Source organism: Tamandua tetradactyla, chromosome 3, assembly GCF_023851605.1.
Source record: "Tamandua tetradactyla isolate mTamTet1 chromosome 3, mTamTet1.pri, whole genome shotgun sequence".
Classification (NCBI taxonomy): domain Eukaryota; kingdom Metazoa; phylum Chordata; class Mammalia; order Pilosa; family Myrmecophagidae; genus Tamandua; species Tamandua tetradactyla.
This window is the reverse complement of record NC_135329.1, coordinates 203,642,345-203,664,266: the sequence shown is the minus strand read 5'-3', so window position 1 is coordinate 203,664,266 and position 21,922 is coordinate 203,642,345. Positions and strand designations below refer to the sequence as shown.

General features: G+C 41.5%; 1 pseudogene across 1 annotated transcript; it reads left to right on the top strand.

The window, feature by feature from the left end:
* The first annotated feature begins 683 nt into the window (after nt 1-683).
* Nucleotides 684-21,394, top strand: LOC143678182 (thiamine transporter 2-like; annotated as a pseudogene). The gene is made up of 8 exons (XR_013173098.1): nt 684-768; nt 9,768-10,484; nt 13,306-13,457; nt 15,008-15,833; nt 16,492-16,684; nt 18,245-18,386; nt 19,188-20,916; nt 21,153-21,394. The product of XR_013173098.1 is annotated as a thiamine transporter 2-like (transcript).
* The last annotated feature ends 528 nt before the right edge of the window (nt 21,395-21,922 follow it).

Genomic DNA, 21,922 nt, shown 5'->3' with positions numbered 1-21,922 from the left:
TGTAAGAAATTTACCGCACCTATGCAAGGGGTTAATAATGGGAGTGTGTGGAGGGCATAAGGGAACCCTGGGTGGTTCCCTTATGATTTTTCTGTAAACCTACAACTCCTCTGATTAAAAAAAAAGACAAGAAAGAAAGCTCCACTTTAAAAAAATTTATTACTTTAATATATGGACTATTTGTATATAGTCCACATTTGAGTATATGAGACTATTTAGTCTCAAAACACTATCTTTTTGAAAAAGTACAGAGGGATTATAAGCAATGGGTCTGGAGCCAGTTTGCCCCGGTTTAAATTCAGGTTTCTTTATTTCCTAATGTTAAATGTTTGTGCCTCCCTTTCTCATTTGCAAAACCGGGATCACTGCTGTACCTTCCTCACGTTTGGGGAAGAAATAATGGATTTACAGAAAAGACATACTTGTAAATAGAATAAATAATCGGCATTGGATTTATTTCACCCTGCTTTATTGCACTGATGTTGCGTTGATGTTTCACCTTGTTATTTGAAGTTGCTCCACGCAGGTTCCGAGTTCACTTGTTTTGTCCGGGAAGAACAGGTCCACAGCCCTCGGGTTCCCGCCTTCAGTTTAAAGGCGGAAGTCTGATTAGCATATGCAAATGTGGTGCGGGGCCACGGGCCTCCGGTCGAGCCGGCGCCCCGCCCCGCCCAGCCCCTCCCCTTCGCGCCCGGCATCGTGGTCCGACGACGGCGCTGGTCCCCAGGGTAGTTCTTCGGGGGGTTGAGCAGAGCCCCCTGCCTCTAGGTAAGGACGCGGTGGGAGGTGCAGAGTGGAGAAGCTCCGGCTTTCCCCGGGTGCGGCTCTCCCCCTCTCCCCATCTGGCTCCCGGGCCGGGGCAGAGCGGGTCCTGGGCTGCAGCGCGGCCGGCCCGGTCCGACGCGCCCCGCGTGAGCTCAGGAGCCCGGGAGGCCCGAGGCCGCCGCCCGCGCTCGCGGGGGAAGTGGGCAGGCTGCCCGCTGCGCTCAGCGCCCCACCCGGCCACGGCGCGGAGACCCGCAGGTGGGCTTGGCTGTGGTTCTCGTTCCTGGCCATCTGGGAAAGCAGATTAAATAAGACCGACTCTTGCTGAAGTGCCAGGACCCACAGAACCCGAGGCCACGGATGTTCACTGAAAACCTGTCCAAATATGCTTTTCTTTACACTATCTTCATCTTAACCGCAGTTGACAAAAGTACTAATTTTGTTCAGTCCTTGTAGGTTGCAGACCAACAATGGCTTCTGGAGGCTGCGTAACTAAATGTAAATGCTTTTCAAGCCTAAATATTCACAGATGAATTTCTTTGTTCTGCTGGTTTTAGCGGTTTAGGGGAAATGATTGACTGTGCACCTATCTGAAATTAAGAAATTTATCACTGGGCTGCTCGTCCCCAGCTGTTAATTCTGGGTGAATTTGTCACATGTGATGGCAATGCGAAGGGTGGGAAGGAAGCTCTGTTGAGCTCCCATTATGTGCTAAGAGCCAGATTGGACACCTCCCAGCAAAGCCTGGAGAGGTGGGATGATCATCCACATTTTAAGAAGAGTCTTGGAGAAGATAAGCACATGGTCCAGGTCCACGGGCAGTCATGGAGCCAGGGGGCAGGGGCCTTGCACATCAAAGTCCTGCTCTTTCCACGGGGCCTCCCTGGCCACTGCCAACCCAACCTGGAGAGAAAAAACCAGCAGGCCTAAGGCTGGGAGGTGGACAAGCAGATGTCAAAATAGTCAAGACTGGTTCAGTAATTTAACAGCTATTGGCAGATGGATTAGATTCAGAGGTACAACCTGGAAGTTATTTAGATAGGCTAGATGCAGGATGAATGGCAACCAGTGTTAAAAGGTAATTTTTGGAAAAGGATAATGTCATGGCTCTCATATGTATATAGAAGTGAAAACACAGTAAAGATTTTATTGAACTCATTAATGAGGAATTCCTTAAGATTGACACATCCTTATTAAGGAAGAATCCAAAGATTGGACTCATTTCTAGATCAGGAATGTTGAAATTGATGTGCAACTGAGGCAAAACTGTTTTTTCCAGTGAGGAAGGGAGAAAGGGTTGTCCCTTCCGTAGATAGAATTCATCTGCATGTCTATAGGCAAGAATTATTTCCCACTACTAATTTACCTGCAACTTAAAGATTTACAAAATAGCTCCAACAGTGCAGGTTTTTCCTTGAAGTACAGTTTTTCCCTACTTTTGTGCATTTGTCCTGTTGCCCACAGTGCATTTGCCAGCTGTCCACACTGGCTTTCCTGTTTTTGGTAGGCACATTCCTCCTGCTGCAGCTGAGAGGAGGCAGATCTAGTCAGAGACACAGATTCCATGAAGTCTGGGAGGAATTAGGTCATCAGCAGATGCCTCATTGGCAAATAACAAGAAATGATGCAGCCAGAATCAAATGCATATATCTCCTCTTGAAAAGTTTTTGACCAAAAGCTGAACTACACTGGCCTGTGTTTTTTGTTTGTTTGTTTGTGTTTGGGGGGGGGGGGGCGCAGTGCATGATCCGAAAATCAAATCCCTGTCCCCCACAAGGAAGGCGAGCATTCTACCACTGAACCACCCATGCACCCCTGGCCTGTGTATTTAATACCCAGTTTTACTCGTACCTTTGGAAGTTGTGTGGAGTGCTTCATTCTGGAGAATGTTCCCTATTTGAGGGTTTGTTTCCAGGATGAATTATCACCCTTGGATTAGCATTTATAAAAATTTTTAGCCAGCCTTTGGCTGAACTGTGCTTGCTTTCAGGAACTAAGTGCAGCAAGCTATTAACCATGAGAACAGCCCAGAGGCCCATGGCTGCACTTGTGCAATGAAAAGTGCAGGAATGCTGACTGCTGATGGAAAGTGCAAAGGTGCTAAGTGAGACCATTTGCATGTACCAAGCCACGCCCCTTTATCCCCCATAAAAGAATTTCCCACTCACCTTGGAGAGTACTGCTTTGCTTTACTGAACCCGGTTTCGTTCTATTGGTGCAAGTGACGCCAAACAGGAGATCCATTTTAGAGGGTCTGGCCCACATAAGATTGGTAACAGATTTTGACTACTCTGTCCGGACCATTTGGAGTCTCTCTGTCCCCAAAAGACAGAAGAGGGAGCGAGGCATTCCTGTTTGCTGTCCTCCCATCAGCGTGTCCCTCCCTGACTCCTGCAGCCACAAACAAGTAGTAGCCATACTCAGTGTTTTCTGAGTTTTATCCACTTGGCAAAATCAAGCAGACAGGATAGGGAGCACTTGATTAATTTTGATTTAGAAGTTTGACTTGTACTTGGAGAGCTCTAAGGTAGAGACACCCAAGGATGTGTGGGTATGTATGAGTGGGCTGTGGTCTGGCTGACCACAAGGCTCACACCTCCCAGAACAGGCTCCCTTAGAAAGAATAGGGGTAAGTCTGAATTTTCTTCTCCTACTTGTTTGGTTGACTTGTTTGGTTTAACAGCCATCTGTCTGCCCCTCTTACCTTCTTCTCTCAATCTCTTCCTTCGGACACTTTGCCTCTCTGGCCTTACAGTCTCTTGCAAATGTTGAACCACAGCTTGGCCCTGCCTTGTTGATTTGACCGGGAGAGTTGTGGGGGTCACTCTTTACCCCATGGATGCTCTGGAAGCTTCTGGGCAGTGTCGGCAGAAACTGTCCAAGGGCCAGAAGAAATCATGGGTAGCCCCTGCGAGCCCCTGATTATTTATGTGTGTTCTGTACTGCCGGAGGTTGGCCCGGACTCAGCACTCTATCCCGGGGAAACTTGCAGAGATACCTGGCCCACCCCTCATTTCTCCATCTTCTTAGAAAGGTATCCAGCCTCATCATACAGTAGTTCCTGTGACTAAAATGTAATAATCCAGGCCTTGTCCCTTCCTTGGTGTTGGAGGATTCCTTGGGAAATGAGAGACTAACTCTCCTGGGAATTAAGGTGAAGGTATTTGAAAGCTTGAGCCCTCAAAACCTGATGCCTCACGACCTACTAGGAGCTGGATATCTAATCCATCCCATAGCAGCCTGGTTGTAGGAACAACTAAGAAATCTAAGAAACTTATCTGGGCCAAGCCTGTAGAATTTGAGTCCCCACTATCCATTGGAAACTGTTGTTGGGCAGGTGGTCTCAAATAAAGAACCCCACCATCTCCAGTGTGGGAAATCAGGTGTCACCCTCAGTGCTAGAGGAGAACCCCTTGGTGTGCATCCTAAAACACTGGAAATCTTTGAATACCATCCCTCAATTGGACTTGTTTTGTCAAAGAACCCAAAATTGGGGCAAGATCCCATATGGCCAGTTCTTGGCCTTGTACCAAGATAGAGGGTTTCAAAAATGCTGTCACAGGGTGGGCAATGGTGGCTCAGTGGCAGAGTTCTCACTTGTCGTGCCAGATACCTGGGTTCGATCCCTGGAGCCTGCCTATGCAAAAAAATGATGTCACAGGAAGGCATTTTTCTGCTTGACATAACGTTCAAACCTGATAACTTTTGATATTTTACTTTCTCAAGGCAAATCCTAAAAGATATCTTTTTATTTCAAGCTATTGCAAAGAATTTATTCTTTCACCTTATAAAATTGAGGTGCTAAAAATCATTATTTAATATGTAATGAGTTGCATGAGAAGTGTTTAAATTATGAAAATGACAAGGGATTTTCTAGCCTTCTGTTGGTCAAATGGATATTAATAAAATATTGTTCATATAGATATTTGAAGACTATAAGAAATTTCTAAAGACTTAACAAGTTCTCATTGTCCCTGTTATATCCTAATATTAATCTGCATGATGTTAGACAATAATATAATGTTACTATTCAGTTTTAATTATTTTGAAATGTTATATTTCACAAAAACCTCCAGACTTCCCCATCAGTTATGTTATTTTACTGTAAGGCGTCTCTGAAAGTACTTACTGTCAAAAGCCAGTCAAAGTTTCCTGTTCAGCAAAAAAAAAAAAAAAAGAGGAAGTTTCAAATGAGAAGGAAGGCAAATCTATAAATTATGTTCTATCTATTAATTAACATAACCCTAGTAAAAATATGGAAAAAAAAACTTCTGCTGTAATCTGAAGTTAATAACCTAGAGATAAGTGAATGACAAATGTTTTATTTCTGGAAAGAGCTTCATTGGGAAGATGCTCATAAAGGAATTCAAGCCTAAATTGTAAGCTGTTACAACCGTCACATTTGTTCCTGGGTTTTAGTGGCTAATACTATATTTTAAAATACTTTGTTCTTTATGTATAACCTTGTAGCTCCCTGGAACCTTGAGTGTCTATTTCAAGACTCAGAATTGAAGTTCTCCAGTTCTGCAAATACTAAAAGGGTTATGTTAATTCTAGAACATGACTCCATGTAGCCACTGTTGAAAAGCTAAAGAAAGGATCAACTTCAATTGAGAAGATGAAAGAGACTGATCTGATTGGAACTAAGGTGAATCAGAACACACAGCACCAAGTGATATTATCTATATTTTGGAATTTTAACTCCTGTGTGAGACCAAGGAAGAAAGATTTATTTTATATAAAATCTAAATTTTCTGTAGTATGCTACTTGATTTAACCTGTCTAGTCAGTTTATTTAAACAACCTAACTCAGTTTTATTTAACATAAAACCTATTGAGGAACAATTGTCCTCACTAACAGTTCAACATGGGCTGACATGCAATCCCTCCTAGGCATTTTACTAATGAGAGAGGAAAAGATTTCTGTCTTAACAAAAGCAAGGGAGGAAGCACATAAAACCAAGACAATACTGGTCATCTAATAAAGAGACCAAATAACTTAGCCTTCCCTGACTGTGATTCTGGGTGGGGCTATCCAGATAATGAGGACAGACAGAAGCTAGCACACTGCTAGAATATGAGTATATTCCTGAGGGAGAATGAAAGCCACTGGGAAAAAAAGCCCATCATTCAGAACAAGATAGTAAAACTTAGACCAGATACCCAAAAAGAGGCTTCAGCCTTCCTTAAAAGACTAAGGGAGTCTCTAAGGCTCTCAGATACCCTAGGTCCAGGCTCTCCGGAAAGCTGAGGGCAACGTGGTAGGAAAACACACCTTGTTTCACAAAGCCCCAGGCCTTGAATGCAAGCTACCCAAGTTGGAGCTAGAATACAACCCCCCCGTGTCCAGGCTGATAGAGGTGGCCAACGAACGAAATATAGAGGAGATAAACAAAGAGGACAGAAAGTCCCAGCAGGATGCCACTCTGACAGCTGTGGCCCTCCAGTATCAGATGGGTAAATTTGGAAAGAAATTCACCCAATGGAGACAACTAACACTGGTGAGTGATGCCCCATTGCCCAGAAAGAACAAGAAACATTGGAAGTGCCCTGAACAGCAACCACCACCACCCCCACACACACACGCACAACCACCACCAAGAGACTTCAAGATGGTCCAGATAGACAAGGAATGACGGGCCCAAGAGGCTCCTCACCAGACTCCTGGGCATATCAGCATAACCCCCAAAGAGCCCTCGCTGACCCTGGACATAGGAAGCAAGGCTGTTGAATTTTTAATGGATAGTGGAGACACATACTCAATGTTGCACACAACAGCTACCCAACAAAAATGAAATATAAAGGGGATAATGGGAAATGCCAACCGTAAATCATTTATAGAACCTCTAGCATACAAATTAAGTGAACAAGCTCTTGTTGCATTCTTTCTTATATGTCCTGGGGTGCCCCATCCCTCCATCAAGAAGAGATCTCTTAAATAAGCAATACAAAGAAATGTTAGATATAAATATTCTCCTTTCACAGGGACACAAACTCATCATGTTAATGGCCAAAAAGAAAAAGGAAATAGGCCCAATCAATCTGCTTTTAACAGACCTGCCAGGAATAGATCTTAGAATCTGGGCAAAGGGCTAATGAGACAAACCAAGGAAGCCCAAACAGTAGTAGTAAAGCTAAAACCAGGGTATAACTGTCCCAACAGAGGCGATACCCCCTAAGGCAGGAAGCCTTGAAAGGCATAGCCCCCCCTAAAACCCTGCTAAGTCAAGGACTCAAATGACCCTGCAGATCAGTCTGCAACTTCCTGATCTTTCCAGTTAAGAAGTCCAACAGGGAGTATCAGATAGTACAAGATTTAAGAGCAGTAAGTAAGGCCCCTGAGGGCATCCACGCTGTAGTTCCAAATCCCTACAACTTGCTAGTTTCCCTACCACCTGAGAACACTTGGTACTAAAGACTAGATCTCAGAGACTCCTTTTTCTGCATCGCTCTAGCCCAGGAGTCCCAAGAAATATTTGCCTTTGAATGGAAAGACCCAGACACCCAGTAAAAGAGGCAGTTCTGTTGGACAATCCTGCCCCAAGGATTTAAAAACTCCTCAACTATCTTTAAAGAAATTACACAAGAGTCTCTCTCAAGAAAGAAAGGAAGCCATTTGTAGTCCAACCTCACCCCAAACATAAAAACAACTCAGGGACATCTTGGGGATGCAAGGGTTTTGTCTAATATGAATACCCGACTTTGACCTAATAGCCAAATCTCTCCTCCATGAGCAACTTAAGGGCAAAGAAGAAGTCCCTATACAGTAGGAACCAGAATGTGAAAGAGCCTCTAGAAAGCTAAAAATCTTATTACTATAGGCTCTGGCTCTAAGTCTCTGGACTTAACCAAGACATTTTATCTCCTCATCCATGAAAAATCAAGAGTAGCCCTTGGCAAGTGAACTCACTGCCCTCCCCCCTCCCTATGTGAGACATTACTCCCATGGGTATAAATCTCCCTGGCCCATGGGACAGAAATCCCAGGATGAGACAGACCTGGCATCAAGGAATTGAGAAAATCTTGACCAAAAGGAGAAAGAGAGAAATGAGAAAAAATAAGTATCAGTGGCTGAGCAATTTCAGAGTTGAGAGGTTATCCTGGAGGTTATTCTTATATATTACACAGATATCTTCTTATTTTATAGTGTATTGGAGTAGCTAGAGGTAAGTACCTGAAACTGTAGAGCTATGTTCCAGTACCCTTGTTTCTTGAAGATGATTGTATGATGACATAGCTCTCACTATGTGACTGTGTGATTGTGAAAATCTTGTTTCTAATGCTCCTTTTAACCAGAGTATGGACAGATGAGTAAAAAATATATATGGATAAAAAATAGGGGGAACAAAGGTTAAAATAAATTGACCACTAGATGAAATGGTAGTGGTCAGTGAGAGGGAGAGGTAAGGGTATGTATAAATTTTTTCTTTTTGATTTCTTTTCCTGGAGTGATGTAAGTGTTGAAAAAAATGATCATGGTGATGAGTACACAACTATGTGATGATATTGTGAGTCGTTGATGGTACACCACGTATGGAATGTTGGTCTGTTAAGAATGTTTGTATATTTGTATGTTTAATTTTATCAATAAAATACTAAAAAAAAAAAAAGAGAGAGAGTAGCGCTTGGGTATTAACTCAAAAGCCAAGACCTCTAAATAGCATATATCTCAAAATGGTTGTACCAACAGCAAAGGGCTGGCCACCCTGCCTAAGAGAAGTTACAGCCACCAGACGCAAGAGCATCTCCCCTGGGAACCAATTGCACAAACTCAAACCATGCTGCCTCATCCCCATAAAAGAAACCATGCCCCCTCTTCCCTTTTAAAGGAAGCAGAGAAACTAACTTTCAGTCAGCCTGTAACCATCTGGACACCACCCAAAGTGCAGGCCCTAGTTAAGATAAAAGGGAAGGGAAGAGGCTAACAGGTTATATATTGATGTCTTTAGAACAAACTACAGAAACAAGGGCATCTCCCCTGGGAACCTCTGCCCAGAAAGCAGAGCTTATAACCCTAACCTGAGTTTGGAATTAGGAAAAGACAAAATAGTGAACATTTACACAAACTCCAAGTATGCTTATACCATCTTCCATTCCCATGGAGCTATCTGGAAGGAGAAGGGAATGCTCACCTTAAAGAATCAACAGGTAAAACATACTCCCACTGTACTGCAACTCCAAGAAGCAGACTATTGCAGGGAACAACAGAAAGAGAAAGCTAAATAAATAAATAAAAGGGAATAACAGGGCAAATTCCATCGTAAAACAGGCAGCCCAGGAACACAGCAGAACATCAATCCTGTCCCTTCCCCTGAAGAGCCCAACCCAGAGGTTCCCATATACACATAGGAATAAAAGGAAAAAGCATGTAAATGGGGTTTAGTGAAAACAGGGGCTGGTTCACCAAAAGACGTGGACAGTTTTCCTTCCCCAAAATAATTGTCTTTCATGCAAGAACCCATTTCAGGAAAGAAGACTTATGTAACTGGGTGCAGGATGTTATGATTACTCCAGGGTAATCATAAAAAAAACCTAATAGCCCAAGTTACAACTCACGTCCCATATGAGGACATATCATGCTCTTAATATTCAGTCCCTGCCTTCTTAACTGCTCGGTGTCCTTCGTGAGTAGCAAGCTAGAAGCTATTAAGCTGCAAATGATCATGACCCAAGGTAACGAACAACTCAGCACTTAACCTGGTTACAATCAAATGTCCCTTAAGGTAACCAGGGAAAAGTTTGGCTCTTCTACTGGGCCCTATAATGACATCCATGTTCAGCAGGAAGCAGCTACAGAAGCCAGACCCCCTGTCCCCAAATCCCCTCAAGAATGACGAATAGTGTGTAGACAGATGAGGGATTGTTACCAGGCTGAAGAGTCACCCTTGGATTATCACTTATAAAAGTTTCTACTAGCCTTTGTCAGAACAATGCTTGCTCTCAGAAACTAAGCACAGGAAGCTATTCCATCAAATCTTAGTCTGAAGTATGCTTGCTTTCAGGAACTAAGCACAGGAAACCCGTTACCACAAGAACAGCCCAGATGTCCATGGCTGAACATCATGTGCAGAAGAGAAGTGCAGGATTGCTGACTGCAGATGAAAGTGCAAAAGTGCTGAGTGGGACCAATTGCACAAACCCAAACCATGCCCTCTCACCCCTATAAAAGCATCTCACACACCTCCCTGCTGGGAGAAGCTCCCTTTTGGACATGAGTCCACCCTTCTCCATTCTTTGGCCAAAGAATAAAGTGCTATTTTGCTTTACTGAACCTGGTTTCCTTCTATTGGTACTAGCAACACCAAACAGCAGACCCATTTTAGAGGATCCAGCATATCCAGAGTCAGTAACAGTTTGATGGAAAAATTATGATTGGGTGATTGGCTTCTACTTCTATGATTTCTGGAATTGTAAACCAGTTTGTACAAAATACCAGGGTAGTAAATTCTGTTTCTTTAATGTCTTTTAAAGAGTTTTGATTTGGGTACCTTCCCAATCATTGCAGAAAGGTCTGAATCTAGGTGTCTAATTTGGGATTACCAGGAGGGTGGCTGGGAAGGAAGTGGTCTTCTGGATATAAATCCATCATTCTTGCCAGCTCCATCCTGAAGGCAGAGAACTTCTTGCAGCAGAAGGAGGTCGCCAGCTGAGAGGAAAGGTCTCTGTGGCTGAGTTTCGCAGTGTCTGCGCGCAGGAAGGAGCAGACCTTGGATCTGAAGGTAAGAAGCACACCTGGACCTGAAAAGGTATGGGTGGAGGCAGGAACCCATGCATCTGTTCAACTCCCTTACTCTCTGTTATCCTGAGGAGGGAGGGAGAGCAAGGCAGTGGGGCCGAGTTGGCATCTGGTCTCATCCAAGTGGGCATGATGATTCTATTGTTTAAAATGGATGCAATTTGGGGCCATCTTACAAAGTTTGACAGCATATTCTAGTTCTAATTCATGAGCACTGTTATTGTAGATTTTCTGGGATAGACCCAGGTTCAAAGATCCTATCCTATTTTCAGATTAAATAAGAGAACTTGCCCTGATGGGGAATTTGGAAAAACTCCAGTCATGGCAACAATAGTGAAAGTCCAAGGCTGTGGGGAGTGGTACAAGTAAAATGCTTTCTGGGACAGAGTTTAGGATTTTGATTGCTTTAAATTGAAGTAAAATTTACATACAATATAAAGCATAAATCTTAAGTGAACAGTTTGGGTATTTTATACTTGCACATGCCTCTCTCAAGACAATAGAATGGTTTCATCAACCCCAGAAAATTCCCTTGTGGACCTTTCCAGTCATCCCCATGCCCACCTCTCACCACCCCAGCCCTCAGCAAGGCAGGAGCCCACTGGTGGAGACACAAGGTTTATGTTTTGTGTGCCAGGTTCTACGGTTCCAATGGGCTCTCTATTGTCTTTTTCCACTTGGTCTCCCCAGCTAGATCCAATTGAGAACAGTAAGGACATGAAGAGATAGGTGATCCAGGAACTTTAATCAGCCCAGGGGTCTTCAGGTGCACTCTCTAAAAGATGACCAACTCTTGGTAGTGGCCTATCCAGGACAGCCTTTTCTACAAGAACGGTAATAACAGAGAAAAAGGCCCAGCTAACCCCAGCAGCTCCTCAGGAAGAAGATATATCCCCTGGTTTCTGGATTTAAGTGAGTGGGTGGTAGATAGTCAGCCCCAATTTGCTTTTGGTAAAATTTCCACATTGTCAGCATTGCCCCCTATTGCTATCATCCAACTTCCGTATGCTGTTTGCATTGTGTCAGCTCAGCTTTATCCAGGGCTTTGTTGATATAAGGTAAACAGTGTTTACTTTATTTAACTTAAAGATAGGCCTAGTGGCAGGCATCATGTAATCCAGCAGGTCCTCCCCAACTCCCAGCCACTCGTGAAGCCCCTCCCCCGGGGTCCTTTGAATTCCACCCTGGTTTCTGGGGTAAGCATCACCTTTCCCCTCACGAACCCACTTTCAATGATAACTGCCCTGAAAAGTCCTATATATTAAGCCTTAACTTTTAGCATGAATGTGTTTATAAAAACATTCTGTCCTCACATTAGACAGAGGTTGGTTGGTTTAAATTATTAATGAGATATTCCATGTACTTTTTTCTAAGAAAGTGTGTACTCATAGTCCATAAATTTTAATTAGCACTCACCACATTTCTAGTGCTCAATAGTCTCACGACCCTCGTGGCTATCAAACTGTACAGTCCAAATGCCTTGCTTGCAGCTAAACCATTTTGTACTCAAATATCAATGCTGTGGCAATCAGTCCTGCTGATCTGAAGTTTTTCTTGATTGCATTCTGTATGTGAAATTTCCTATTTCCATAGGATATCTGACTAGGTGATCATTTCTGAACAGTCCATGTGAGTTTAGGTACTATTAGTCCCATTTTACGGATGAGGAAACTGAAGTTTTAGTAAAATTAAAAATTAACCTGGGTCAGCCAAGTACCAAATACTATTGATGGCTCAACTCGAACCTGCCCAAGTTGAAACTCCAGAATCTTTTCACTGCAGTTATGGTTTCCATTGCTCCAGACAGTATGCTGAGAAATAGTGCATTTGCACAAGTCAAGTGATCTTTTGCTCCTGTTAAAGAGCAAAAGTTTGCATGGTTACAATGCCTGGGAACTGGGCTGTCTCAACTGTTGAACTGGTACTGTTTTGCGACAATTAATTAGAAATTAAAGGAATTTTCTTTAGTCTGAAAAATTTACACAAATCAGAATGCTTCTTAGATGCCCTTTGTGTGCCCAGCACACTGCTAGGCAAGGGAGAGCCTAATGGAGAGATAAATGTGTTATAAACTCCTCCCATTTATTGTATCAAAATGAAGTGGGAGTGGTGCACTAGTGGCTTAGTGGCAGAATTCTCATCTGTTGTGTCAGAGACCCAGTTTCGATTCCTGGAGCTTACCCATGCAAATAAAATAAAAACTGGAAAAAAAAAATGAAGTGGGCATGTGATTGTAAAGGATTAGGAATGGGGGGTATATGGGAATGCTGTATTTTCTCCATGATTTTTCTAATTACATCATTCTCTAATTAGCTTCTCTAATTAAATATATATATTTTAAATGAAGTGGGCAGATAACAGAAGGTTTTAGTAACTCAGTCTGTGTTCAGTATATGCTTACTTTGGATTTGACTCTTTAGATTAAGTATTTTTTCTACCACATGTACACCAAGAATTCACTAGTCATTGTTTTATTTTGAAACACATTTACAAGAACATTCTTCTTTGGCCCATTGTTTACTGCTTCTCAGTTAATACTCGTTACATGTTAGTAATGAAGAGTACTGAAGGGTGTCTCTAACCCCACAATCATGAATGAAAAGTTCATTTAGTAAAAAAGATCTGACTGGCTCACCACACATATTGGGGACCGATTATTCATCACTCACCTTTTCAATACAGCTATGGATAGACAAAACTTTTTATTTGCATAAAACATTCCAAAATAATCCATTTTTCATTATATGCAATATGCCAGAAATAATAAATATCAGTTCATTTTTGCTATATTTTCATTCAAACAGCCATGGAGTTTTTCCCGAGCTCACCAAGCGGTTCCTGGATTTATCCCACTGTGATCCTCTGTCTATATGGATTTTTCTCCATGATGAGACCCTCAGAACCATTCCTAATCCCATATTCATTTGGCCCAGATAAAAACCTGACGAGTGCAGAGGTGAGTGAATATGCACATTTGTCTGAATGTGGCTTGAGGTGAAGATGGACAGGGCTTCAGTCAACGTGAAATAGGGTGAATGCGTTGACCTCAGTGAGTCTCATTTTCATGGTATTTCTCTTGGAATAGAGCTATTCCACTTTTCCCTCCTCACACTCACAGAAATGGGCAGCTAAAGCATGCAAAAGTGTTTTTATAGAGTCCTAATATTAGTCTTACTGCATGGGAACATCTCAAGTCTCCACTGATTCTATTATACTAATCCTAAAATGAAATCACTCTCAAGCACGTAATTGAGTCCTTTGTAATAAGCTTTCAGATTGCTGAAATGTAAACATGATGTGATAAAGAATTTTTAGCATTTCTTTAGGACAAGAATTACAGTTCTGAATATAACTATTTACCCACAAGTGAGACAGGAACAGCTTAATTTCCCAACCTTTCCCTCTTCCCCTAGAAGCACAAAATCCCCCAAATTCTCTTACTTGAAAGATCTGCGTCTTCTACCTATAACAAATGCACCAAGAGAATGGGCTGGCCAGGCTGAGGAATTACACTGAGCTGGTTTTAGTATGTCAACCATAGCCATGAAAATGTGGAACAGAGTGGCTGCAACTGGAAGCCACTGGCACTGGTTTGTATGGAAAGTGGCAAGGACAAAAAGACATGTTCATGGGACCAAAACCACTTAGAGACAACTCTGCTTTAAAGTATCCTGACTTAAAGCATGTCACACTTAAAAGATGTACGTTCTTGTTCAGCCATGAATACCTGGGGCCAGGGTGCTCTCCTGCACCTACTGGGGACCCCTCAGTGCATCCGGCCTCTAAGGTGCAGCTCAGTCCTGCAAACTGCGCACATGATTTCAGATGTCAATCAATCTCATGGGTTCAGATGTCAACCATGATGGAAGCTTCCGTGGTTTGAAAGGTTGCTGCTCTTCCCCATCATACCCCGAAGAGCAACAACTTCTTCAGTCCCTTCCATCTAGGAAATTGAGGACCTGCATTTCTAACTAATCTATGAGATGACCCATATTAAATTCAGGCCAGAATTTAGTAGGCATGTCAGTGAGTCGGGAGCCCAACAAAGTTGGCCAAGAAGGAGAGGAAATGCACCATTAACTTTTATTTCCACTCCCCAAACCTGCAAGGTCATTTGTTCTTATCTTCACAAGTGTGCTCATCCAGATGGCCTCCGTAAGGGCTCAAATTTTTGGCATCTCCTTAACTGTCTATTAAACAGTTTTTTTTACTAATAGGCTCAGGCATAAACACTGTATAAACTTAATAGTTCAAATTGCATATTATCCCAATATACTATTCTAATGAGGTACACACCATGTAAACTGATTGCTTTCTTGGGAATGAGGGGCAGTTTTCTTTTCTTAGTGGTTTCCTTGAAACTCAGTTTTCTATTGTGCTTTTCCATCTGTTAGATACAGAATTTGATATTGCATACCCACATGCAGCCTTGTCATGTCCCATGCTGAGACCCTTCTCACTTTTTTGTGGTCTTTGTGGTCACATGACCCCTTTTTGCCATTGCAGATCATAAACGAGATCTTCCCGGTTTGAACATACGCTTACCTGGCCCTGCTGCTCCCCGTGTTCATCCTCACCGATTACGTCCGCTACAAACCAGTTATCATCCTACAGGCCCTCAGCTTCATTGTCACCTGGTTGCTGCTCTTATTTGGCCAAGGGGTGAAGGCCATGCAGGCTGTCGAGTTCTCCTACGGGGTGGTCACCGCCACCGAGGTGGCCTACTATGCCTACATCTACAGCGTGGTCAGCCCCGAACACTACCAGAGAGTGAGCAGCTACTGCAGGAGTGTGACGCTGGTGGCCTACATGGCGGCCTCCGTGCTGGCCCAGCTCCTGGTATCCCTGGCCAATGTGTCCTACTTTAACCTCAACATCATCTCCTTGGCCTCTGTCACCCTGGCCTTCCTTTGCTCTCTTTTTATACCGATGCCCAAGAAGAGCATGTTCTTTCATGCAAAACCCAGCAAAGAAGTGCAGACCTCACCAAGCACAGCTGCAGTGGCGGAAGAATCTCAGGAGGTTGATGCACCAGGCTGCTCAGAGAAACCCACTTTGGAAATGCTCACTGTGTCAGGGAGTCTGGGTGACGGCCAGCGGAGCAGCTCTGGCCCACACAATGTGGTTGTGAGGGTTTTTGTGCAGTGGTTGTGAGATCTAAGGGAGTGCTACTCCTCGAAGCGCCTGTTTTACTGGTCCCTGTGGTGAGCCTTTTCCACAGCAGGTTTCAACCAGGTGTTGAACCATGTTCAGATCCTGTGGGATTACAAGGCCCCATCCCAAAATTCTTCTGTCTATAATGGAGCAGTAGAAGCCATTGCGACATTTGGAGGTTGATAACTGATGGTTTATATTCATTTAATCAATGTGTAGATTGTAGGCAACGTCGATGAAATTTGTTTCTCAAAGTGCTAAACTTCTCCATGGTGATCGATTTGTTCTGCTCAGAGGGCATTTTAATCATTACAACAGTAGTCACTGTCAACTACACAACATCTTAAATCAGTGTAAGTCCTTTCACTCAAACCTTCCAGTAAATTAGGGCAGGCCGTAAACAATTAAGATGAAGCCTAGAAATAAGATTAGTATTAAAAAAGAAATAAGATTTGGATTAATAAAATCGGGTGTACCACACATGATACACATCATTGAAAAACCTTTCCTGATGAAGAAGCAAGTATAGAGGGGCCAAGTGTAGCCTCCCAGGAATTATTTTATCCTTTTCTGTCCTGACTGTGTTGAAAACCTTTCAAGCCCTCTGCATAGTACAGTATCAGGTTGTAGTGTGATAATGAAATGAATGACCGAAAAAATAGAAAGCAAAGATAGAAGCCAAAAGGATAAATCCACATTTAAGTGGAACAAACTCTTCCTGTGCAATTAATATTCATCTTTAGAATTAAGTGACATCACTGGGTTTTTAGAAAGCATATTGATCTTTCTCCTGTGCTGAGTCAAGATGTTGGATCCTCATTAATGTTTTTTTCCAGGGGCCATGGCAGCCTTCGCAGTGGGTTATGTGAAAGTCAACTGGGATCTCCTTGGAGAGTTGGCCTTGGCCATCTTCTCAGTGGTCAACGCAGGGGCCTTACTGCTCATGCATTACACGGACAGCATCTGGGCGTGCTATGCCGGCTACTTGATGTTCAAGTCAGGCTACATGCTCCTCATCACCATTGCAGTGTGAGTGTCCTCACCCACACCTTCCCTCCAACACAGCCCACAGTCCTCTCCTGTGGCTGCTCTGAGAAGGACTTTAGGAAACTGCAAGATTAAATCTTCAGCACTTCATATTAAATTAGACACAACTTAAACTTCTTTATATTTAACTAGTTTATCCTCAGAACATCACTAAAATTAGTTATCAGAAAAAAACAGGTGTATAAACTGAAAGCAGTGATGCGTTGTCAGGTGTTGATTATTTTAAACAGTTTTCCATAAGACAAGCCACAGTCCAGTTTTGAATGATTAGGTTTAGATTTCATCCTTAATTTCATTTGCTAATTTGAGCGATCGTAGGCATATACTTTTGTGGGAAGCAAACTATTTCCAGAAAAGTCATAAAAAGTTAGAAACTGAAAAAAGGAACTCCAAAGATTATAAAAGTCTTTAATTCCAGAGATTTTTAAAAATAACTATGAAAACATTTTGTTCCATGTCAGTATGGCCAAAGCTGTTTACAAAAAGTGAACGTTGTTACTTACGAAAGAAATAAGGGACATTTGAATTTCAAATTGTGGGAAGGAAGTTAAGTCGAAAATTTCAAAATGTTTCCTTTAATTTGTGAAAAATGTTTGATCTTGATAAGTGGTTGAAAAAGCACAGAAATATAAAAACTCAGGGAAAGATCAGGAGGCCAAGAAAGTAGGTGAAACTTGAGAGAGTTCCTTTGGCAAGTTTATTTTTGCATTGAAATGTCTCAGATAAATCAAATTTATGTATCCTGACTTCCTATTTTTAATGCGAGGATTTTGTTAGGTAGGATTACATTATTTCTTCTTGCATCATTTTAAATATAGCAGAACCAAAATCCTTTACTGTATTCCAAGAAAGAACTATAAATGAATTAATTACAAGATTAATTCAATCATACAAGCAATCATGGTCTGGCTCTTCCAAAGAATAATTCAGACAATTGACAAGAAAATGAATAATTCCTATAAATTCCTTTGGGGTTGGGTCAGGCTTGCGTTTTAATAAAAACTCAGTGCTAAAAGGTTTCTAAAATCAGGCAGCATCTAATATTTTCAGGTTATAAGAACTTACAACATAAATGTTTAATTTATTTAAACATTAGGTTTAATTTCTGAAAGCAGTATATTGGTTAGTTGAGGGATTTTGCCATGTAACACCTGTATTACAGGATTTGACCTTTAACTGCTGTTTTAAAGCATATGTATGTGTGTGTATATATATATATATATATATATATATATATATGTATGTATGTATGTATAATTTTTTTTGCATCGGCAGGCATTAACTGCTGTTTTAAGTAAGCTCCCTTTCTTTGCATCTAGATACTAGAGATTTAGACAAGAAGTGCACTAAGAAAACACTGCTTTCTCTTCATATTCTGTCTTTAAAGAAAAACAAAAACAAAAATGGCAGGTGATGGTGGCACAGTGGCCGAGTTCTCACCTGCCATGCCAGAGACCTGGGTTCTGTTTCCAGTGACTCCCCATGCAAAAAAAAAATCTCATGTACCTTCTTGTTACAATCCTGACAGGAGTGTGGTGGTAGGTTTCAGATCGCGGTTAACCTGAGCATCGAGTGCTACGCCCTGGTGTTTGGAATCAACACCTTCGTTGCCTTGGTGATTCAGACCATCCTAACCGTGATTGTGGTGGATCAGAGGGGGCTCAACCTGCCAATCAGTATCCAGGTGCGTTGCCATACTTCTCTCCCACTGCTGATGGCGTGGGTGGGACTGTAGACTATTAGGTAACTTCTCCAAGTCTTCTCACCCTCACATGGCCAGCATAAAAATTTCTTGAAGAATTCCCCGCCCAGGCAAATTCAAAAATCAGTAGTTCCTTAACCACCAGCATAACTTTCCAAGTAGGTTTCCAGGAGTAACCACAAGTAGGCCAAGGTTATCTTTGGCTCCTAAAGCCACATTAGATAACTTTCTCACCTTTGTACCTGCATATGCCTCCTCTTCCTCTCACCATCCAGGTCTGAGGTTTACTGAGATTTCCCCGAGGAAAGGGTGTATGCCTCCAGAACCCAGTGCCCTCCTCCCTGCTCCACCAAGAACTAAAATTGAGCCCAATTCCACATTTTGTGCGTGGATCTGAAAAAAGGGGGTTGAGGAAGGTCAGAAATAATCTCAGTGTCTGAAATTCATTTTTGGAGGTATAGTATGTAGCTTTGCACTTTTCTTCAAATAGGGACACGTAGACCAGTTGGATATATGCTTTCCATTGCGTATGATAGTAGCTGGGATTTGAGCCCATACACTCTGCCTCCAAAGAGCAAACTCATAGTCATGGTATTGATGCACTTTTATAACTGTTTTTTTCTAAAATAGGAGAAGAATATTTTGTGCAAATCCAAATAGCCCATGTTTGGATCCTGGGTCTCAGGTTTTCCATAATCCAAGCAAACCAACTGCTTCCTGTATTATCATAACATATGATCAGTTTTTATATACAGCTAATTAATTCCATTTGTTTTTCTCCAGTTTTTAGTTTATGGAAGCTATTTTGCAGTCATTGCTGGAATTTTCCTGATGAGAAGCATAAGCACTATCTACTCAGCCAAATGCCCAAAGGGCTCTACTCCAAGTCAGCATCCAGATGAGCCAACCTCAGAGGAACCAAGAGATGTGAGCATCTGAACCAAGCTCTGGGCTTATCACAGCCAACCGTGGCAGCCTCTGAGCACGGACTCTGCAGTTCCCAAAGGCACTGAATGGAAACACCAGACTTTGAGGTGGACAGCATGATGTGTTTTGTCATAAATCACACACTTTCTAAGTCAAATGCCAACAGACCTCTTCAAAGCCACAACAGAACATTTGCTTTAGACTGGATGTGTGCCCAGCTGATGAGCTGACAGAGCTCGGCCATTGGGGACACCAGGGAACAGTAGTTAGTGAAAAATTGTGTTGGATCTCAAGCAAGGTCATGCAAATGGGCTGGAAACAAACCATGGGAAAGCATTCACAATTCTGAAGTTGGTGCTCCCCTTTTGTGAGCAGAAATACTAGTTCAGTAGCCCTTTGCTGGGTTCAGATACTTGTTGGATTATACCAAAGCTGACAATATATAGGACATTTTTTGGTTATTTGAACTATTTTATTTCATCTTCCATTAACTGTATGTCTGTATAACTTACAGTTCTCTGAGAGAATTACAAGTTTGGGTCCAGTTCTAAGGAATTCAACCTAATAATATAGCATTTTTCACAAATTATTATTTGATAATATCATCCTTTAATTTTTTCATGATCATTTTTCATTCTCTAGTCTGTTGAGCTTTGTTGTTGAGAACTCGATATCAGGAATAATTCCAGACACTCCCAGGTGTCTATAGAATGACATTCACAGCAGATCCCAGGAGCCCTGGGAGATGCAAATGACCCTTCTTCTGATCGCTACCAAAAATGTTTTCATGCAATGTTAGGAAGATGTGTGAATAAATAGAAAATTCTAAGTAGAAATATTTCTAGGGGGTTCTAGAAATCTTTTGATATGAGGAAACACTGATGGGGGAAAAAACTAATTTTTATGGAAAATATTATGCTATACAGTCACTCTCACAGTTTTTTTTAAAAACTATATTTGTAACCACCATACAACCCAGAAATTGCATTTCTAGACATGTATGTTGGAAAGATGAAACTTTTACTCATGCAAACATCTGTATATGACTGCTTTGTTTATAGTAACTCCACACTACTAACAACACAGATGTCTATTAATTGGCAAATGGTTAAACAAATTGTGGTACTTCCACACTATAGTATACTACTCAGCAATAAAAAGTAACAACTTATTGATAATACACACACATATACAAACAAGTCAGTAAGAATAGAGAAAAGAGGATGATGTGGACTCTTAAGCAACTCAGACACTACCAGTAAAATTAATAGGGTCAGTAGATAAACACACGCTTCTCAGGAAGAGAGATGTTACAAACCAGAGGAGAAGATTGAGCAGGCACACAAAAGGAGAACCAGTCAACTCAACTGTCTCAGGTCAAGGAATGCATCACAAGAAATTAGTATTAACTGAGCCAATTCTTGGTGTGAGCCTTTTGAAAACCCTCAGAAAGTCTAAGATTATTCAGGGTACTCATCTACCCTTAGATGCAATAGACAAGGTACAATGGAATAATTCATTAACCACTGTGATTTATCCACTGAACATCAACCCTCTCTTAGTATTAAGATTATAAATGTTGAAGGTATAGGGCGGGCCGCGGTGGCTCAGCGGGCAAAGTGCTTGCCTGCTATGCCAGAGGACCTCGGTTCGATTCCCGGCCCCAGCCCATGTAACAAAAACAAAAAAACAAAATACAATAAAAGCAAGAAAATGTTTAAAGATGTTTCCCTTTCTTCCTTCCTTCCTTCCTTCTATCCTTCCTTCCTTCTCTCTGTCTTTCCTTTAAAAAAAAAAAAAAAAAAAAAAAAAATGTTGAAGGTATAAAAATAGGCATGTATATTGAACCTGAGAAAAAATATTTCACAGGTAATTTCCAGTTATTTCATTCTTAATACAGCTGCTTTTACTTCCTATGTTTCTTTTCTGAATTAAGTATAAAAATAATGGTCATCTAAATAGAATACTTCAGTTCATGTCCCATCTATATTTACTTTGGTGCTCTAAGGAAAGAATTTACCACATTTTTATTCATTATTTTCTCCCTCAAAGGTAATTTTACCAACCTTAAAACGCATTTTTTTTCTTTTTCTTTTTTTATTAATTAAAAAAAGAATTAACAAAGCAATTAGAAATCATTCCATTCTATATGTACAATCAGTAATTCTTAATAACATCACATAGTTGCATATTCATCATTTCTTAGTACATTTGCATCGATTTAGAAAAAGAAATAAAAAGACAACAGAATAAGAATTAAAACAATAATAGAAAGAAAAAAAAAAAAACCTATACCTCACATGCAGCTTCATTCAGTGTTTTAACATAATTGCATTACAATTGGGTAGTATTGTGCTGTCCATTTCTGAGTAAAACGCATTTTTAAGAATATACATATCTAACAACCCATTTCCAATCTATTAATAGCTACTTGTTAACATGATCATGATTTAGGGGGCTGTGCCAGTTTGAAAGGATTATGTGTCCTAGAGAAGCCATGTTTTAATCCTGATCCATCTCGTAGAGGCAACCATTTCATTTAATCCCTATTCAGTACTGTCAATTGGAAACTTGATTAGAATATCTCCATG